The sequence below is a fragment of the Pristiophorus japonicus genome, chromosome 15 (assembly GCF_044704955.1).
Source record: "Pristiophorus japonicus isolate sPriJap1 chromosome 15, sPriJap1.hap1, whole genome shotgun sequence".
Lineage (NCBI taxonomy): Eukaryota > Metazoa > Chordata > Chondrichthyes > Pristiophoridae > Pristiophorus > Pristiophorus japonicus.
In genome coordinates, this window is record NC_091991.1 from 96,197,375 (window position 1) to 96,206,648 (window position 9,274).

The following is a 9,274-nucleotide window of genomic DNA, read 5'->3' on the forward strand; positions in this document are numbered from 1 at the left end:
ACACTGTCCTCTCAGCGTTCCACCCTGACCTCATCACTGCGATATTTTAATTTTCCCCACTCATCATTCTTGTTGCTTCTCTAAGTGAGATTACAGATTTACAGCTAGCTATGTGAAAGCACAGGCTGTTCAATACCCTCTCAAAATCTTACAGAATTTGGAAAACCTCTCTTAGATCCCCCTAGATCTGTTCTGTTCCAGTGAAAAAAGGTCACTGGTTTACAGAACTCTCTGAGTGGACAGGACACATTATTTGGTTGATAATAATCTGGTCAGTACTCCTTTGAACTTTCCTCACAGGAAATTCCTTGTCCTACATATTCCTGCTCCTCTCTCGACCCTCACAGTGTTGGGACCAATGGCCTGAAGTTGCAGTCTGTGATATTAGTAATGAATGAAAGCATCTTTCACAACCTCACGATGACCCAAAGTGCTTCAAAGCCAAGGAAGTACTTTTAAAGGGCAGTCACTGCTGTAATGTAGAAAAGGCAGCAACCAATTTGCGCATAGGAAGATCCCACAAACAACAATGAGATAAATGACCAGATAATCTGTCTAAGACATTGGTTGAGGGATAAATATTGTCCAGGACAACTTCTCTACTCTTCTTTGATCTTTTACATCCAGTCAACTGGGCTTTGGTTTAACATCTCATCTGAAGGACGGCACCTCCGACAGTGCTCTCTCATTACTGAACCCATGACCTCTGACTCGGGGGGGGCAAGTGTGCTACCCATGAGCCAAGGCTGACACCTGGGACTTAAGGAAAGCAACCTATGACTAAGGTGGACTGGGGACTGGCCTGGTCCTTAAACACTAGCATGGAATTTCCATGGGTTTCTCTGGCAGAACCCTCTGAGAAGCAATGGAAATGGCTAAAACAAACGGCAGTTTCTCCTGTGAATATACAGCGTGAGATTGTGGGAAACTGCGCTAGAACAAAAATCTGATCTTCTACGCACTCAGCGACACATGGTGTGAGATGGTATTTGTTCATTGGTGGGTTCCCTACTGCTCAGTCGTGATTTGCTGCTTCATGAATATTGTACTTAAGCCAACCAGGTGACATAATCTTTGTATGTGTAACTGTTTCAAATGTGAGAAGTGCGACAGTTTAAGGTGTGACAAATATGCTGGACCTAAGCCTTCTATTGTATGTTTAGATGGTGATATTATTTGGGCTTTTCAGCCCCAAACTGCTCCCACTGCCATAGTTTGGATTCGGGCAGGCAAATAAAGAGTTGGTAATATAGGGAAAACTTCAACTCCACCATTCCTCCAGGACTGGCAGAGTACAACACGCAGGATCACAATGGCAGGTAATCACATTTACCCTTCAGGTACATAAGAATGTGAAGAGCAAACTTCCAACCATTTTTTTCACAGCTGACTTACATAACATAGTTTGGCTCTGAGGTTTGTTAAACATCTGCAAGTTCTGCATGTAATTAAAGCTAGGAGGGAATTTCTGATCCAATTAATTAATGAGGATACGTTTCCTTCTGGAGACTAGCTGACTCCGAGAGTCTGCATTGAAATGAAAATATTTGTAGACAATATTTGGATATTATTCCCCCACACTGAAACAAAGGGATCGTTTTATATATACAGCTAAGTGAAGTCATCTTTTTCAATTCATAATAATTTCACCTATATCACAAGGTACGATGCAAAGAATTGATAGTTTGAAGCAAGATGAGGCTCTGCTTCCACCACAGTAAGTTATGGTTCCATTGGTATTTTAAACAACTCAAGGACCTAACCAGTCACGTGTTGATTGCAGAGAGGAAAGAAAGTCGGGTTTTTTCTAATGATGCCACCTTGTCTCACCGAATATCCTCGGAACTTCTGACGCATCAGTGCTAACACTGGCATCTCGCAACTTTGTGCGGAGCAATAAAGAAACTTTTAAACAAAGATTTATCATTTTGGATCTGACAGACAGCTGCCCTTTCCTTGGCTTATAGAAAGAATATCCTCACAGAATCAGAAGTTTACGGCACAGAAGGAGGCCATCGGCCCATCGTGCCTGTGCCGGAAATCCTCAAGCTTGTAGAAAGTTGTTTTGATTATATTTACTGGTTTGCTGCAAATGGCAGCTGTTGGACCACTTTCTTGCTCTATTTAACGGCAGATTACACACATACTCTGTTATGTATGCAACCCTATGTAACCAGTATTGTATCGCCACCCGAGAGCGGACCTGTCAGAGCCCCAAGGGATCCCAGCATCCCTTGGAAGCACTATATATAAGCAGGTTTCCCATGCTGTATCAACACTCTGGAGTTAGAATAAAGGAACTAAGGTCATACTTACTCACGTCTACAGTACTCAGTTACACCACTTTATTATGAACATAACAACTGGCGATGAAATAACGAACCATCACGCAAAAATGCAGAGAACTGTTGGTATCCTGGAGAAATTCTCAGAAGGGGACGCTTGGGAGGTCTTCGTGGAGCGATTCGACCAATACTTTGTGGCCAATGAGCTGGAAGGGGATGAGAACGCTGCCAAACAAAGGGCAATCCTCCTCACCGTCTGCGGGGCAACAACCTATGGCCTCATGAAGAATTCTCTCGCTCCGGTGAAACCAACAACAAAATCGTATGAAGAACTGTGTACGCTGGTCCGGGAGCACCTAAATCCGAAGGAGAGCGTTCTGATGGCAAGGTATCAATTTTATACAGGCCAGGAAGTGGCGAGCTGCGTCGCCAAACTAAGGCGCCTTGCAGGACATTGCGAATTCGATGGATTCCTGGAGCAAATGCTAAGAGCATTTTTTGTGCTTGGCATTGGCCATGAGGTTATCCTTCGCAAACTATTGACTGTTGAAACACCGAACCTGAGCAAAGCCATAATGATAGCCCAGGCATTTATGTCCACCAGAGATAACACCAAACAAATTTCGCAGCATAAAGAGGTTTCGGCAAGTACTGTACATAAAGTAACGTCGTTTTCAGGCAGGAATGCATATACGTACACGCCTGCAGCTGCATGACCTCAGATGACCCAGAGTCTGCCATCAAATGTTAATGCGAGGCAGTTAACACCTTGTTGGCGCTGCGGAGGTGATCATCGAGCCCATCAATGCCGCTTGAAACACTATGTGTGCAAAGGCTGTGGAACAATGGGACACCTCCAGCGAATGTGCAGACGAGCTGCAAACCACCGCGTTGCAGAGGAAGACCGATCCATGGCGGATCAAACTGAACTAGAGACTCGATCCGAGGAGGCAGAAGTGTACAGGGTATACACCTTCACCACGAAATGTCCACCGATCATGTTGGAAGTTGAACTGGATGGAATTCCAGTATCCATGGAACTGGACACGGGTGCGAGTCAGTCTATCATGAGCAAAAAGGCCTTCGACAGGCTATGGTGCAACAAGGCACACAGGCCCAAGCTTAGCCCCATTCACACCAAGCTGAGAGCTTACACTAAAGAGCTGATCCCTGTAATTGGCAGCACAGAAGTCAAAGTCTCCTATGATGGAGCAGTGCACGAACTCCCACGGATTGTACCAGAAGATGACCCCACACTATTTGGCAGAAGCTGGCTGGGGAAAATCCGCTGGAACTGGGATGACATCCGAGCGCTCTCGTCCGTCGACAACGCCTCGTGTGCCCAGGTTCTGAGCAAGTTTGAGTCAGCCATCAGAAGTTTCTCTGGGGCAAAGGTGCAGATCCACTTGGTTCCCGGTACACAACCCATCCACCACAAGGCACGGGCGGTGCAATATATGATGCGAGAGAAAGTGGAGATCGAGCTGGACAGGCTGCAATGAGAGGGCAAGATCATGCCGGTAGAGTTCAACGAGTGAGCTAGTCCGATTGTTCCGGTTCTTAAGAGTGATGGCACGGTCAGAATTTGTGGGACTATAAAGTAACGATTAACCGTTTTTCGCTGCATACCAGTACCCACTACCCAAGGCAGACGACCTATTTGCGACCCTGGCTGGAGGGAAGACGTTCACCAAGTTGGACCTGACCTCGGCCTACATGATGCAGGAGCTGGCGGAATCCTCGAAAGGCCTCACCTGCATCAACACACACAAAGGTCTGTTCATCTACAATAGATGCCCGTTTGGGATTCAATCGTCCGCGGCGATTTTTCAAAGGAACATGGAGAGCCTGCTAAAGTCGGTTCCGCGCACCGTGGTTTTCCAGGATGACATATTGATCACAGGTCAGGACACCATCGAACACTTGAAGAATCTGGAAGCGGTTCTAAGTCGGCTAGATCGGGTGGGACTCAGGTTGAAATGCTCGAAGTGTGTTTACCTGGCACCAAAGGTCGAGTTCTTAAAGAGAAGAATCACGGCAGATGGCATCAGACCCACCGACGCCAAGACGGAGACCATTAAGAACGCGCCGAGACCACAGAACGTGACGGAGCTGTGGTTGTTCCTGGGGACTCCTCAATTATTTTGGTAATTTCCTACCCGGATTAAGCACCTTGCTCGAACCCCTACATGTGTTGTTACGCAAGGGAGATGACTGGGTGTCACAAGAGGCTACCTTTGAGAAAGCCAGAAATCTGTTATGTTCCAACAAACTGCTTGTTCTGTATAACCCATGTAAACATTTAGTGCTAGCTTGCGATGCGTCTTCGTACGGGGTTGGGTGTTTGTTACAACAAGCAAACGATCGGGAACATTGCAACCAGTCGCCTATGCATCCAGGAGTTTGTCCAAGGCTGAAAGGCCTACAGCATGATTGAAAAAGAAGCTCTGGCATGCATTTACGGGGTAAAAAAAATGCACCAGTATCTGTTTGGTCTCAAGTTTGAGTTAGAAACTGACCATAAGCCGCTCCTATCGCTATTTTCAGAGAGAAAACGGATTGATACCAATGCCTCTGCTCGCATCCAAAGATGGGCGCAGACCTGTCAGCATACAACTATGTAATCAGCCACAGACCAGGCACAGAGAACTGTGCTGATGCTCTGTCGGCTACCATTGCCAACACTGGGATGAAAATGGCACAGCCTGCAGACTTGCTCTTGGTGATAGATGCATTTAAAAACGAAAAGTCACCCATTACGGCCCGCGAGATTAGGACCTGGACCAGCCAGGATCCCCTTCTGTCCCTTGTAAAAAACTGTGCTTTCCATGGGAGCTGGTCCAGCATCCCAGCGGAGATGCATGAAGAGATCAAGCCGTTCCAGTGGCGCAAAGACGAAATGTTCATGCAGACGGACTACCTTTTGTGGGTAATCGGGTGCTTTTGTCTAAGAAAGACATGGAAACGTTAATACGCGACCTACACAGTACCCACCCAGGCATAGTAATGATGAAAGCTATAGCCAGATCCCATGTGCGGTGGTCCGGCATCGACTCAGATTTGGAGCCCTGCGTACACCAATGCAACACTTGCTCTCAACTGAGCAATGCACCCAGGGAGGCACCGCTAAGTTTGTGGTCATGCCCCTCCAAACCGTGGTCTAGGATCCACGTTAACTTTGCTGGCCCGTTTCTAGGCAAAATGTTTTTGGTCGTTGTGGATGCTTATTCAAAATGGATTGAGTGTGTAATAATGTCTGTAAGCACGTCCACTGCCACCATCGAAAGCCTACCAGCTATGTTTGCCACGCACGGCCTGCCTGATGTCCTTGTCAGCAACAATGGGCTGTGCTTCACCAGTGCTGAATTCAAGGAATTCATGACCCGCAATGGGATCAAGCACGTCACATCTGCTCCGTTCAAGCCCGCTTCCAAAGGCCAGGTAGAACAGGCAGTCCAAACCATCAAGCAAAGCTTGCAACGCGTGTCAGAAAGCTCCCTGCAGACCCGCCTGTCCCGAGTCCTGCTCAGCTACAGCACCAGACCCCACTCACTCACCTGGGTTCCCCCAGCTGAGCTGCTCATGAAAAGGGCGCTCAAAACAAGGCTCTCTCTTGTCCACCCTGACCTCCATGATCACGTCGCGGACAGAAGGCATCAACAAAGCATGTACCATGATTGCGCAAATTTGTCACGCGATATTGAAGTCAATGACCCTGTGTTTGTACTCAACTATGGACATGGTCCCAAATGGCTTGCTGGCACTGTCACAGCCAAAGAAGGAAGTAGCGTGTTTCAGGTCAAACTCACAAATGACTAACGTGCAGAAAGCATTTGGACCAAACCAAACTGCGATCCACAGAAAGCCACGAGCAACCCGAAGAGGACACCCCCAGCTTTGACCCTCCCACTCACACAAGTGGCAACCAACATCATGGTTGACCACGAAGCTGAACTCACCATCCCCAACAGCCCAGCAAGACCAGCTGCACAGCAACTAGCGAAGAACCAACCAACTCACCTATACCTGCATTTGTACTGAGACGATTGACTATGGAGCAAAAGGCCCCAGATCGTCTCACCCTGTAAATAAGTGTACTATTGACTTTGGGAGGGAGTGATGTTATGTATGCAGCCCTATGTAACCAGTATTGTACCGCCACCTGTGGGCGTGGAAACCCCCCGGGTTTATCAAAGGATTTGGACTGAGATAGTGGAAGTAATATCTGCTAACGCTCATGAGCTCCTTAGCCCAACAAGTGCCGGAAGTGCTGGAATGATATTGTTGGATCAGGCAGAGTAAGTATTACATTTATTTATATTTATTTATATAATTATAATTGTAATAATGCAACATTAATTTAAATGCAGATCTGATGTATTGTAGTTAGGTGTGGTAGGTAATCATTTAATCCAAACCTCGCTCTTATTCAAGTTATTTGCAGACGGTAGATATAACCACGCATGCGATATGTATAATGTTTACGGTGACTATGACTAGCATGCGTTGACTAATTGTGGATTGTCTGTGTGTTGTGTTGTGTTGTGTAGTAATAATAATAATAATATGATATTATCCGTATGCCAGACACGAGACTCCCAAAGCAAGTGCTCGACTCGGAACTCCTTCACAGCAAACGAGCCAAAGGTGGGCAGAGGAAACGTTACAAGGACACCCTCAAAGCCTCCCTGATAAAGTGCAACATCCTTACTGACAGCTGGGAGTCCCTGGCTAAAGACTAGTCCGCCCTAAGTGGAGGAAGTGCATCCGAAAGGACGCTGAGCACCTCGAGTCTCATCGCTTAGCGCATGCAGAAATCAAGCGCAGGCAGCGGAAAGAGCGTGCGACAAACCTGTCCCACCCACCCCGTCTCTCAACCACTCTCTGTCCCATCTGTGACAGGGACTGTGGTTCTCATATTGGACTGTACAGCCACCTAAGGACTCATTCTAAGAGTAGAAGCAAGTCTTCCTCAATTCCGAGAGACTGCCTACGATGATGATGATGATGAAGATGATATCTGTCAGTAATCTGCTATCTGTTTTATCTGTAAAAGTACCTAGCAATGATATTATGCTATGCTATGCTCTTGTCACCTTTGCAGAAGAAAATTTCGAAGAATAGGGCCGAGCAGCAGCGCATGGGTGACAGCCAAGCTGAGCTTTGCACCCTGACCGATCTGGAAGAGCGGGCATTGGCACTGGTGGGTGTCCACCCCTGCAACATCTGAACCTCTTCTCATGCCACATGAGTAAAGTATAAACCATTGGGTGATTTCAAGTAATTTAATGCCATTCATTTCCGTATAATATATGATCAATGTTATGTAATGATGTGTAATTAATTAATTAATAATATCATTGTAATACAATGCAGATTCTGTATTATCATGATGTTAATTATGTGATGTCTGTCAGTATATTTATAGCAGTAGTGTTTCTCTCGTGCATATGCCTGCGTAGCATAAGCATTCCCATGTGACCCTAGCACCCTCTTCTCTTTTAATTACCTCACTTATGTTTTCTAGCTCAGCAGATAGTGCAGGCCTTCCAGGAACCCCAGAATCCTGCTGTCGTAGTCGTCTCGGGAGGCGAGGAGGCACGGGTGTTGCCCATCTTGCTGCAGGTCCTCCTCTCCCCCGAGGATATTGAAGAGGTGGAGGAGGAGCCTGCAGCCCTTTCTGCAAGTGTTCCTGCGGCCAGGTCCTCTTCAACCGAGGAGGTAGCGGGGCCAAGCGCTTTGCAACAGGGCACCCCGAGTGGTTCCATGCCTGCGCCGACCCCGCCGAGGTTGGTTCGGTGCAGTTGGACTGCTCCAAGAGCGGTAGACCTGAGTGTGGACATGATGAACTTGTCCAGGACGAGTGTCGACATTGGTCGGGAGTTCCTCCATTCAATGGCCGGGTTATCTGGCCAGGTTGCCGCTCTGTCCACGATTGTCGCAGAGAAGATGACGTGGATAGCAGTGGCACTGGAGAGAATAGCCGGGAACACGGATGCCAGAGGGCTATCGGTGGTCCCGGAATACGGCACTGCAGCCCAAGGTACCATACCCCCATTGCTCGAGACACATGTGAGTCAGGAGGAAGCTCTTGCTTCTGGCTCGGAGGACGTTTCCTGGGAAACATCCCGATCCATCTACAAGCCAATCCGTGGAGCTACCTTCAGCCCCCCACTGAAGCAGCGCTCAAGGTGCCCTCCTGAAAAACGACTTGGAGTTGGTCGGGGGAGGGGATGAGGTGGGGTACAGACCTGGGGGGGGAGGAAAGGAGGGGCATGGCCGGAGGGAGGGAGGGAGGGAGGGTTATTGTCATTGGTAATTTTAAAAATGTGTTGAATGTTGGGCGGGTGGGTGTTTACATTGTTGATGCTGTTTGTTGCTGTTCATTTTTCAATTAATACATTTTAAACTTTTTCACTGTTGGGGTGGGGGAGGGGGGGGTGCATGCATGTTTATAAAAATCGTTTTTAAATGTATTGTTATTTATAAATGGTTCACAGTTGCGGTGGGGGAGGGGGTACTATTGTGTTGTGTTTGTTTTACAAAATAATTTTATTAATAACATTAAAACATTTTTATTTAACTTAACATTGTTGTGCATTGTCTTCAGATAGCAGAAACATTAAACACATACAAACACTGGCAAGGTAAGGCCAGGAAAGGCAAAGATTAAACGTAATGTAAATCAACTGTAACTGTAACAGTCACCAACGTAACACAAACCGTTCATTTATGAGGTGCTGACGCAACAGTCTTGCAGCTGTGTAACCACCACGGGCCCTTTCCTGCGGTCTAGGGTGGGGGCATAGTTTCAACGTCAGCCTGATTGTCCTCCCCAAGGTCATCATCCAACTCCTCTCCTCCTGACGTGGATCGGCAGTCCCATCTGGCAATTCTGGTCCCCTGCCAAGCTATGCAGCATACAGCACATCACAATGAATTGAGCGACCTGCTCAGGGTGGTATTGTAATTCGCCTCCTGAGTGGTCC